General features: G+C 38.5%; 1 long non-coding RNA gene across 2 annotated transcripts in view; it reads right to left on the bottom strand.

Moving 5' to 3' along the window:
- The window catches only part of LOC139827296 (uncharacterized), a 109,451-nt gene extending 97,365 nt beyond the window's left edge, over window positions 1–12,086 (bottom strand). The window contains exons 1-3 of one of the 2 annotated variants that reach the window (XR_011737778.1): window positions 11,692–12,086; window positions 7,998–8,137; window positions 7,276–7,514 (exon numbers count right to left, since the gene is read on the bottom strand). This is a non-coding gene — a long non-coding RNA (uncharacterized lncRNA). Of the gene's footprint in view, window positions 1–1,963; window positions 7,515–7,997; window positions 8,138–11,691 lie in introns of those variants that run through there. The other variant, XR_011737777.1, reaches the window with a different exon arrangement.
- Between the last annotated feature and the right edge of the window lie 778 nt (window positions 12,087–12,864).

Here is a 12,864-nt window from a genome sequence, read left to right as displayed (position 1 = left end):
AGCATCTTTACAAGGTAGTTAGCTCCATTAATACCAAAGGTCTTATGTTTCATACATGCCAATCTGAAAGGGAAGTTAGTAATTGGAAATTAAGTGTGCTAGTGCCTTTATTAGGTATGCAAAGTGTAAGAGTGGAAAGAGCTGTAAAGGGACAGACAGTCCAAAGAAATAGAGGATAAGACTAGGAAGAAGTATATCCCAAAACAGAATCATAATTAAGCAAGCAAATTGCCATTTAACAGTAAACAGCCAACAAAGAACATGCATGGAAGAATGCAGAGATATGTGGAGAATTAAAGGGTTATATTGCAACTATGTTTCATTCATGGAGAATTCCAAGGAATTTAGGCTCCTAAATCCTACTTAGGAACTTAAACTCCCACTCAGTCCTACAGGAAACAAGCAACCTCCACACCCCTCAGGATTCGGGCTCAAGGATCGTTACCACGCGGCATCAGCATACACACCTCTCTGGTGCCTGTCTCGCTGCATCAGGCGAGCAGAAGAATATTACAAAGAAAGTTTTGATGCACCAATGACTCAGAAAAAACTCCCACTCTACCATAAATACAGTTCTTCACATAGGACCATTTAACGAGACTCACTAAAAGCATTAGAAGAGCACTTGCATTGTAGAAACACAGAGTATGGGGGAAGTTACAGGTAATTGCTTGTCCTGAACCTACCTACAGGCTCAGAAAAGCTGCCAGTCTTTTTTCATACGTAATTATCACGTACCATTTGTATTACTGTAGAAACTACAAGCTCAGGTCATGGATCAGTCCCACACAGATGCAAACAAAAAAAAAGAATATGCCTACACATGTGATGAAAGTCATGCAACCCAAATATCAGCCATAACACAATTTTTTAAAGTTTTATTAGCTTAGAGTAAATCTAATAACTATCATCCATTGTAGAATTATCATAATACATTCTTCATATTACAGTTGAACAGGCTTCGAAAGGGGAAATATGCATTGACCCACTAGGAGGAATGCAGATCGTTACAGCGTTACATATACTCTGAGCAGGCAGGAGAAACACTGTCTTCGCATGCAGTGAGGGCTTTTTAATGTAGCTAGCCAGATAAAATGTATTCCATGTAAATGACTTACAAAAACTGAAGAAATTGGAACCACTCCAGTAATTAATATCTTGGAGAGCTTTCTGTTATAAACATGAGAATATGTTTGTATATCATTTATAACACGTATTGCCCTGCAATAATTTTTTCCTTTCACTCAGAAACCTTGTACAAAGATACTTCACTGCTACACATGCAGAAAATCAAAACTTATGAGAAAGCAACAAAGGAAATCTGCATCTTTCAGGCAACATGATACTAATATCTTCATAGGGTAAATTATATTTTAATGAAGATATTCTCAACAATACATGTGTTTATACATTTTTTCTTCATACTTGTTTTTTATTTCATTTATGTCACTATGTACCCTGCAAGTTTAAGAAGTGCATCATTTATTCATGACCTCTACTTTCTTTCAGACCTCCTCAGCTACACAGATGACCAGGTTAAAGAAAAATCAAGTGGTTTGTCTAATAATAGTGTCAAAGCAAACCATATATACTGTATTTCTTTTAGCTGAAGTCATATTTTTTAAAAAGAAAAAAGAAAAAAAGAGAAAAAAAAAAGTGCTTGATTTACTTTACCTTTTTCCAGAATAAACTCTCATAATCTCATAATTAAAATTTCCACTTCCCCAAGTCGCTGACTATGTATTCCTGCACAGCAGGAGGTTTTCTCCACAGACATATTGACTTGGACAATAAACAAAGCAGAAATCCCTGACTAGAATTTACAGCTAAACTTAACCATGCATATTGTTAGCAAAATTTGCATATCTGTCTTTCAACATTAAGAAAAAATAAAAGTTGAAATTCAGTGAATTTGGGCACTGCATTGCTTTGCAAGAAGAAAAAAAAAAAAAGAGAGAGAGATTTAAGTTGCAATTTCCATACTTACTGAGGCTGTATGTCAAAGGAAATCTGTGCAAAACAAATACTGGTGCTGCCTTGATGAGATTTGAAAGATGACAGCATACGAATAGTAAAGGAGCTTCTGCTTAAAAAAGATGCCTTAAACAGTACATATAAAACACTGCTGAAGGGCCAACAACTGCTAGAAAACATTCCCAGCATCTTTTGTCTCTTTGTCCTTCAATTATAAAATACACAGAAGTAGTCAAGATGCTTTGAAGAGATACCCACCTTTTCCTCTCAGTGCTGACTTTCCCCAGAATCAGTCAGCATTGGCTTCTTACAATTGTAGATGGCGGAAACTTTCCCTGGTACTCTTTCATTGATTTTTTGTCACAGCACTGCATCATCACTAACCCTCCAAAGCCAGGACCCAGCAGTAGCAGATATTCACTTTCTCTTTTTTGATTTTTGTCTCTATTTTCTGAGCATCCTGGACACCTGGATGTCTTAGGAACTTGATTTAAAGGAATTAGGGTTTCTAATTCCTTTAAAACTAAGTTACTTCACCTGTGTCTGCCTATCCACAAAAAATGAGACACTGGGATACAGTTGCCCCGCCATTAAATGTGTTAGATCAGCACAAATACTTCCCACTGAAGAGAGAAAGTCATGCTACTTTGAGGTACTTTTCCAGTACAAAAGTTAGATGTATTCCAGGGACTAAACTATCGGTTGGGTGGTTTGGGTGTGTTTTTGTTGTTTCTGTTGTTTTCGGTTTTTTTATTTCACAATTATTATTGCTTATTTTTTAAACTGAAGCAGTGAATTTTTATCAGTAAAGCTCTCATTAAATTATGAAAATGCTCACACTACCACAGTACGTACTTTATGGCTTTCCATACATGCACTTATAACCTATGTTTAGGTCTTTAGAGTTTGGCTACTCCTCAGCCAGAGGATGAAGAAGGAATAAATGGCATTCTGGCAAAAGTGAGGAGCTTGGTCATCACTTTAAGACATTACCTACAGTTGACTGTGCAGATAAGGGGCCCAGTCTTCCTCTTCTTAGGCTTCACATAAAACAAACACACCATTAACACTGAAATTACCAGATTTCTAACACCCCAGTGAGCTGCACAGATGAGCTCACACCTCTCAGGGCACTTCTAGCATCCCTTGTAGACTTGAGCAGGAGATGTCTGAATCATGCTCCTGAATTTTTCCTGCAAATATAACTGCAACTTCCTTATTTTCTAGTAAACAAGCCGTGCTGTGAGAGAAGTGCACCACAACCACCACCTCTGGCATTCAGGCTGTGGCTATAAACAGCTTCATATCATCACAAGGTCTGGCTGAGGTTGGTGAGACTCTAAAATAGCATGACTCCCGACAAGGTACCCCTTGTGAGACCCCGGCATTGCACCTTTATATGAGATATTTTGCAAAATGTTGCATTCAGATATCGTGTGACAGAGACAGTTGAGGAAGTGCAGGAGTAAGTTTATTCTGCAAAAGTGCAATGAAGACCAGGTAAATGACCTCACTGACAGAGCATTTACCTGGAGGTCACCAAGAAGCCATCTGCATTCTGGTCAAATCATAGCAAACTAAAAACTACCAGAAAATATGATTTCCAGTGAGGTAACGATGAGATGCTGAGAGCTCCCTGGGGTGTGTTCATGACATTGGAGTCAATGCGAGCCGAGGCCCGCAGTTCGCCAAATACAAATTGCTGAGTAGGAAACCAAGCCAGCAGTTAAACATTTCAGTCAGGCACTGAAATTAATGAGTTAAAGATTAATTCACTCACAGACTGCGTGTACATGGTCACCTCATGGGGCCATCACCAGGAAGACAAGAGATGTTCTAAGGAGAACTGGCTCTACCTAAGCCTAATTAACAGTTATGCTGACTGTAAATAAAAGCAGGAGGTGGTAAACAGAAAAGAATAGGAAGTTTGATGGGGCTCCCAACTGATGCTGTGTGTCAATAAACGTCAGTTGAAACTTAGATGCTGCTTTTGTACTCTCTTAAGGAAATCATTATTATCACATTATTCTGTAACACAGTCTAACCTAATCTCCATGCATCGTATTATGGAAGGTATTTTTAACCAACTCTACATTTGGTAATTTCAAAACTAAGCTTATTGAAATAATTTTGTTTTACAGAGAGACTGAAGCAACTTATTTAAAAGTGTCAGTTATGATACTCAGCTTTAGTGCCCATAAAACTAACAACCATTTCTTATATCCCCATCCAAATTAGTGACTCTTTTAAAAATACTGTTTGTTTCAAACCCATTAGTGAAATAGCATAAACAGCTGTATAAAACAGACAAGAGACTGACATACTTGATGGCAATTAGACTTTTTAAGCACAGAAACACTTTTTCAATTTACCTTCATCATTTCCTAAGCCTGTGGAAGATATATCCCTTAACTCTCTGGATTTTGGCATTTTGTATTTTTGGTATGTATTTGTACGCATTTTATCATAGCATTTTCCTTCACTGACTCTTTTACAAATCTTGAGCCAATATAGGGTCACCTATAAGAAAAACAGTTTTGATAGTACTGAACATTGAAAAATGGTGATATTAATTGTTCATTCTCTGCCCCACACTCCCAAAAGTTAATTCCCACTGCAAATGGGATTTTATCTGTTGTTTCCTCATCCCTTCTCCCATTTAAAGACCAGATTTGACAAACCTTTTCTCAAGCAAACAGACTTCAAAATAACCAGGATCTTGAGGACAGACTAGTTTGCATGAGAAAGTTTTGCAGAGTGCAATCTTTGCTTTTCCTTGAAGTTTAAGTAGCTACTACCTACTACTTAAATGAAAGAAATGTAATAGTCTCAGTCCAGTTACTTGTGAACACATTTATTTTGCACCCAATTACTTCCCACAATTCCACCAGTTTCAAAAGAATGGACAGATTTGGCAGCTCTACTTGCTTCTCACTTCTTGACACTAAGACTCAGATTGAGGCACACAAACGGTGTGAGAGAGGTTGCACTGCTCTCGCTGTTCTTGACACACTTCAGGGAGAGGTTTACAACCTCTCCTTTCACTTCACACAATTCATTTTAAAAGAATTTACATATTTTCACCGTATTTTTAGGAAAACGTGGACTTTCTTTTGCTACTTTTTCCAACTCATGAATTCTAAGGTAATAAAATTTCTTCCTTATACAATGATTACTTGAAGTAAAGTTAATTGAGTAGGTAGCAGCATGCTTCAAAAAGTGCTTGGATTCCACATGTGAACAGCTGGTACCATAGGAGCTCACTCTTATACTTCAATATTGTGCTTTCCTTTCTCCGTCCTCTTTCCTACCATAATTTTGGTACTAGCATGATGAGTCTCTTTCTCAACAACATTCAGACTATTTATTTCTTTTAAACATTGTCTGGCTATTTTCTTGCAAATATTTATTTAAAGTAACTCTAAGATAATAACAGGGAAGAAGGAGATCACTGGTCATCTACTGACAATGTTGTATAATCAAACTCTGCTGGCAAAAATTTGAAGGAAAAATGTATACCCTGTCAGGAAAATAAATTTTTAAAAAAATCTATTCTGGTCAATATAACTATCAAGCAAACTTAAGTACACAGGAGCACAACCACATATATCTACCTTCAGGTAATTGTAAAACTTCTGAAAAGTTTATCAAAATATAGAAAAAAAATAGCTGTTGTATTCCAAAATTAAGCATATGCTTATTTACAGATCTGATCATTAATGCCTGTGAAGGCTAAAAAAGCATAGTATTTCTTAGCAGTCATGAAGCGACCTAAATTAAATTGCCACAATAACAAAGTTTAAAATATCTGGAAAGATATTTCTGTAAGAGTTGCTAAAATGCAAAACAAGCAATAAAGAATAACAACCAACTTTTGCTTAAGAAACAGCATATGTTGCCAGTTGCTGATACATTCTGGCTACAAACTGCATTCTAACACTGAACTAATGACAGAACATAACACATACTAAAACTAATGTAGGTCATATTAACAATTTTCCTCCCCAAATTTCAATATTTGCTTTGTTTTCTCTTCTTTCTCTTAATACAAAGTCCACTGAACAGGAGTCTGACACTAATGTTCTACCCACCAACTTCGGAAGAACACCAAAAAGCTCACAATTGTATTTAAGACACAGTTGTAGCAAATTCTCACCACTATAAGAAGAAATGAAAGAGAAATGGAAGCTGTAAATGAAAAAAAAATTCAACAGAAAGCTTGAGGGTCCAGAAACACAGCCTATTCAGCTGAAATTATCTATCCCCACACTCACTTTTCTTGGAGGAAGGAGTTTCATTTCTGGTAAATTTTGCTGATTTCCAGATTGCCAAAGCCCACACTCATTTATCAGTGCACTTCTCCTTACCAAAGGATGGCTACATCAATTCAGATCAAAGGTCTGTTTAGCTCAGCATCCTGCTTCAAAAAGCAGCCACAAGTCAAAGCCAAGAGAAGAGAGCATGAGCAGTGTTTTCCCAGAATAGCTCTTCAGCCTTCAACTATACCCCGTTCAGGAATTCCTGAGACTGATGTGATTTATCTGTTTAGCTTGTCCAATGGGTCTTCTCTTTCAAGCACTTAGCCCATTACCCCTTAAACTCACGTATACTGTTTGCATCCACAACATCCCAAAGCAAAGCTACCTTGCTTTATTTACAATTCAGAACTGAAATTTATTTAGAATTTAGAACTGTGTCACAGTGATGCTGAGTTTTGTGCATATTCAGTGTTCAGTGGATACAGCTACTCACATTTCCTTATTAGAACCCAGACAAAATGAAAAAGGAAGAGTGATGGCACCCCTTGAAATAAACTTTGTTTACACATAGTCCAGCAAGTTGAGTCCAGTGGGAATGAGCATTCTGAACAACGCAAAATGATGCAAGAGCAAGAATTATAACAAGGCTGAATATAGCTGGAAAAGCAGGCAGATGTCATGAGTGAAAAAACAGATACTCTAACAAAAGCAGCAAAAAACCTCTGTGAGCCTCCCTCAGTCCAACAACTGAATTTTGATCCAAGAAGGTTATATATAGGACTGCTTGAAAATTTTCCACTGCATCTACTTTTTATGGAAAATGAGGCTTTCAGCTAAACGCTTTTTGGTTGGATTTTTTTTTTGGCATGTCTAAGTATGTGCTTCTGCAAATATACTTTTCTTACCAAAAAGCCAAACTTACAAACCAAAATATTTTGAGTGCAAACAAAAAATGTTGTTAAGAAATGCTAGGGTAGCATCTCATTAAATCTGTGGCTCTACCTGCTTTACGTGGCAGATCTCCTCTGTCAACCAGACTCACCGTTTAAATGACGACTCTGATAATAGATCACTTTGAGGGATTCCCTACCGCCAGCACTCCCTTAAAGGAGGAAAGATCACGGCACAGTGTTGAAGGTGGTGAGCAGCCTCAGTCTTGCAGCAGACATCCAGATGATAACGTCGGAGCAGGATGACAGTAACATTTTTCAAATCAGGAAGTTTTAGTTCTCTAAGTCTTCCAGTCCTTCTCTGAATTCTGCCAAAGCATGTAGTTTTCTTCTGGAAAATTAAGACAAAAATGAAAAAGCTTTGTATTTTTTATCAAAAATCCAAGCAGGAAATTTCATAGGTCAAGCAAGGTCTTATTCATTAACCTGCAGATTCATAACTAACATCTGGATCCATCCATACACGAATCAGAAAAACTTTAAACAGTAAAATGTTTCAAATTTTCCATAGCATCACACAGAACACCAGGGATTGGAAGGGATCTCAAAAGATATCCAGTCCAATCCCCCTGCCGGAGCAGGAACACCCAGATGAGGTTACACAGGAAGGCATCCAGGCGGGTTTTGAATGTCTCCAGTGTAGGAGACTCCACAACCTCCTTGGGCAGCCTGTTCCAGTGTTCTGTTACCCTTATTGAGAAGTTTCTTCTCAAATTTAAGTGGAACCTCCTGTGTTTCAGTTTATATCCATTGCCCCTAGTCTTATCATTGGTCGTCACCAAGAAGAGCCTGGCTCCATCCTCATGACACTCACCCTTTATATATCTGTAAACATTAATGAGGTCACCCCTAAGTCTCCTCTTCTCCAGGCTAAAGAGACCCAGCTCCCTTAGCCTTTCTTCATAAGGGAGATGCTCCACTCCCTGTTAGCAGGACTGTTCAAAAGTCAAGGAGCTAAAAACCAAACAAAAGCAACAAGGACTTGTTAGATAGGATAACTTAGTCAATGAGCCCTAAGCTAAAGACAACCAACCAGCCTCACATACAACAGCAAAGGACAAAGTTAAGATTCAGACAATGGCTACACTTACTGGGTAAAAAATCCATAGTACAAAAAAAAAAAAAAAAAAATCTGTATAGCTCAAATGGCAAGAAAACGAGGTATTCCATTTATTATTCCCTTTCAGGGATCTCTAATTCAGTGAATTAACCAAGAGGAATCCATTTGATAAGGCAAATGCAATACAAAGTGAGACTAACAGCTATCCCATTATGGTTGCTATCACCCCTTTCCTTGGAACCCCACAATCCACTGGAAGAATTGCAAGCCTCTCATCCTGAGATGGGCCCTGACTAGACCAAGACAGAAGGACCCAACTCATAGAACCAGAGACAACGTTAGAACTACAATTCTAACATCTATCTCTTCCCTTGTGGCTATTTCCTGCAACACAACTTCCTCAGCACCCCCTCCTCCTCCCAGAAGTCAAAATAAATTAATAAAGAAAAGAAAGAAAAGACAAGAACTCAATCAGGACTGCACCTTTTGTAACACTGTTAAGAGCCCACAAAAGACAACTGCAAAAAATCTCATACCAGTGGCGTACTACTTTTTTTCCCCCACCACACACACAGAGGACTATTACTGCCATCATCACCATCCCTGGAGGTTTTTAAACTGAGATTGGAGACGGCACTTAGTGCCATGATCTAGTAAATGGACTGAAGTTGGACCAAGGGTTGGACTTGATGATCTCTGAGGTCTTTTCCAACCCAGTCGATTCTGTGATTCTGTGATTAACACCAGCTATGAACCAAGAAAATTCAAAGGAACTGGTAAAGGAATATCCTTATTAAAAGTTCAGTGGGTAAAACAGAAGGAAGGACATTTTGCTCTTACAGTGAAACTCCTCTCAACACTTTGCTTTTCAATCACACTACTCTTTTACTAGAATAAAAATAGACGAAGGTTTTTAAGAGCGAGTTTCTGCTGAAACTCCCTGAGAGTTCCCTATAAGCAGTTCCAAACGCTGCCTAATGCTGATTCTCTGCACAGAGTTAACATCTGTGACTGTCTAATGTTATAAAGTGAAAAGTGCTAACACAACTTGTCATTCTCGAGGCAAATTTATTCATCAAAATTAGCGCAAGCCCAAGCCTGCTGTCCTTATTCATATTTTGAATCACCAGCCATTTACGTGTCGTCCCAGCAAAATTAACGCAGTGAAGGATTAGTCAGGATCTAACCCTAGAGATTAAAAAATTGTTTAGAGTAAGTGAAATACAAAGAATAAATATTCAAAATGAGTGATGAAAGATACGTTTGTTATTTCCATTTTAACTCCAGGGCAATGAGTAATTTCAGTAAGAATTTCTCAGGGTGATTCTTATCATTCAATACTTCAAAAATTACTACTGTGTGTCCTCCATCAAAAGTCAGGACTGGAAACAGTGAAACTTAAAAAATGTCCACTTCAGACATGTATGCAAAACATTATTTCCTTAAATTATGCTATTACTGACTTACGAGGTGCAAAAAGTGGTGTCAGAATTTATGAACAACTTTGTATTGTTCAAGGATTTAATGACACACATTCCTCTTCAAATCAGTCATACAAAGTTTGGCTTTCTCATTATATCTGGGTTTTATCCCTATCCATGCCTTTCAACACAAAGTATCATTTTTTTCATCAGTTCACTTCTTACTTGTAAGTGCATCACCTCATTAATTTTTCATTAATTTACACCACGCAAGAGGGCATACACGTGAGCTAATGCCTCCACATAGTTTATGCAAAAGTTAGTAAGTCAAAGTAGACTACACTGCCAAATCTTGTCTCTGCATCAGCTCTGATAGCCCAGACTAGCCTGCTGCAGATGGGGCATCGCTAGCTCAAAGCCTTTCATATCTAATTCCACCAGGCTGGAGCAGCCAGTGGGGAGCTGTGCACAGGCTGAGCCAGATGTCTGGTCAGCAGTCCCACCGCTCCTTGCAACTGAGACACTCCAACTCTGATTTACTGCGTGTAAGAGAGAAACCTACGCTCCCCAGATGCTCTGTTGTAGGTCTTCCTCATACCCTGTCAGCATCAATACTCAGAGTTGGTAAAAGTTACTTATGCTATTAAGCTGTCCACTGTCATCTAACCCAAATATAGATATCACAAAGTTAACACAGGTTAAGTTAATATATAGACCCTCCTTAGTTCCTCCACTAGATCTAACATCAAAGCCCAGGTACATGCATGCCATACCATCCTATTGCCAGATGAAAATTTTTGTTTGGAAGCTGTTCACCCCAGATGCCTACGGCTCAGTCAGGTAAGCCAGACGGTGGATGTTGGTCTCCTTTCCCAAGTAACAAGTGGTAGGACTAGAGGAAAAAGCCTCAAGTTGTGACAGGGAAGGTTTAGACTGGATAACAGGAAAAAATTATTAAGCATTGCAACAGGCTGCCCAGGGAAATGGTGGAGTCGCCATCCCTGGAGGTATCTAAAAGATGTGTAGACATGGTGGTCAGGGACACGGTTCAGCAGTGGACTTCGCAGTGTTACATTAATGGTTGGACTCAATGATCTTAAGGGTCTCTTCCAACCTAAATTATTCTATGGCAATACACTAGCAGAGGATATTTACCAGAAGCTTTGCAAGGGTTTATAACCAAGTTGTTAAAACTGAGGTCCCTCAAAACTGAAGACTGATCAAATGGACTTCCCAACCCATGCTGGGAGTCACGATGGTACATGTGCTATTTCAGCATATATGAGCATTAATGACGTTCTGATGGAACATGGAGAGAGAAAATCACAGCCATCACCACAGCAGTCACTGGCATGCTAGAGATCTGGACAAGCTTTGGCCTTTAGGAGAGAGTAGGGTGTGTGTGTACACACTCGTACTATCCCCAGAGACAAAATATCTCTTTGTCAGCCTGGATCCACATAACCTTCCTGAGATCTCATAGTGCATTTACACACTAGTGTTCTAGCAGTTCCAGAAAGTAAGTGGATGGTTTCCTGGATAATCAGAGGAAGACAACACTGCTCACTGTCTCCACATCTACTTAATTGCATGATAGTTGTATTATTCTCCAAACACTGTGACAATGAATCAATGGACTGCTTAACTCAGGACAACTTGTCTTTCAAAGTCAGACGATTTATCACATGTGAAACATCACACCATGAGGTATTACAACCTGCAGCATAGGTAGATTATAAATAAAGTTTGCTAAAAAATGGGCAAAAATTAAAAAATATTATTAAGGAAAATTTAAAAGATTGCCCTCAAGAACACTTATTTTCTTTCATAATCTATATAATCCATATTTTCTTGCATTCCTTCTTCTTCCATTGTTTCCCCACTGAGAAACGAAGCAATATACAATTACACTGAGTGAGCCAATACATTGCAGCCCAATCATCAACTGCATAGTGTGGGAGAATAAAAGTCAGCCCTTTGATACACATCAGTCTTATGTTGCCCTCATGCTAAACAGCTGTTCTTACCAACTTCTTATGCTGATTTTGTTGGTCGTGCTGCTTCTCTAGCGAAGCCTATACATCCAGCACAGCCTTGGGAAGAAGTCTAATCATGGTCTGCTCCTACATTCAGCAGAAAGTCCTCCAGCCACATTCAGGGCCACAGCCTGCAGCTTCACTGTTGAAGCAATCCTGAGAACACAGCACTGATCAATCACTTCGTCATCCTCTGTTATGGTAACAGGACAGCAAAGTGCTCTGCCAGAAGTTTCTCCTCCTTCTCTGCCACCTGCTCACCGCACTCTGGAAGCAGGTACTGTAGCAGATCATATTCAGTCTATTTCCTTTTTGTTAAAGGCTCTCTCACATCTCGAAGACCAACAGTAGCATCATGATACTGTGCCAAACCACAATCAGATGTGACATCCCTGAAAAGACGTAAACAGAACATTGCTTTTATTCTCCACAAAAAAAAATGAAAAAAAAAGTTCTCATGAATCACAACAAAATACAAGCTGCTTCAGAAGATATGTCAATGCCATCTTTTTTTTGTGAAAGGAAAAATATCTATCAAAATATAATATATATATATGCATGCTATACTCCCCCATCGCTATTTCTTTGCAGGTTTTATAGTGCTGGATTTTTACTCATAATTTCTGTTTTGCAGACTTGCAGAAGTACAAATCAATGTGTTCCTTCCCATACTTGGACTGTCCATCATGTTGCTCAGTTCTGGACCATATGAGAGAAAACGATGGATTAAAAAAACCTGGTTTTCTTGCCTTATTTGATACTTTTTTTTTTTTTTTAGGGAAAAGCTGAACACAGTAAGATACCACAACTCCACCTTACGCTGTCTACTAACTCGCCTGTAAAAACTCTTTATTCCTATTCTCATTTACCCTGTTCTCAAAAAGTTCCAGTTTCTAGTTTCATGGTGTTGTTCAATGTATTGTCCATGCAAAATCCCCCATGTCTTGTAGCTAACCAGTATTTGAGTAGACAGTCTCTGGATAAAGCTCTGTGGCCTGTGATAGGAAGAAGATCAGCCTAGACAGCCCCTTCTGAGTTTAATCCATGAAATCACTGCCTTCAGTCAAGGCTTCATTCTAACAAGATTATTTGAACAATTTCCATGGACTGAGTTCTTCTTTTCAAACATTTTTATAAAAGCACCATTCATTGACCTATCCAATG

Source organism: Patagioenas fasciata, chromosome 2 (genome assembly GCF_037038585.1).
Source record: "Patagioenas fasciata isolate bPatFas1 chromosome 2, bPatFas1.hap1, whole genome shotgun sequence".
Taxonomy (NCBI): Eukaryota; Metazoa; Chordata; class Aves; order Columbiformes; family Columbidae; genus Patagioenas; species Patagioenas fasciata.
This window is presented reverse-complemented; position numbering and strand designations above follow the sequence as displayed.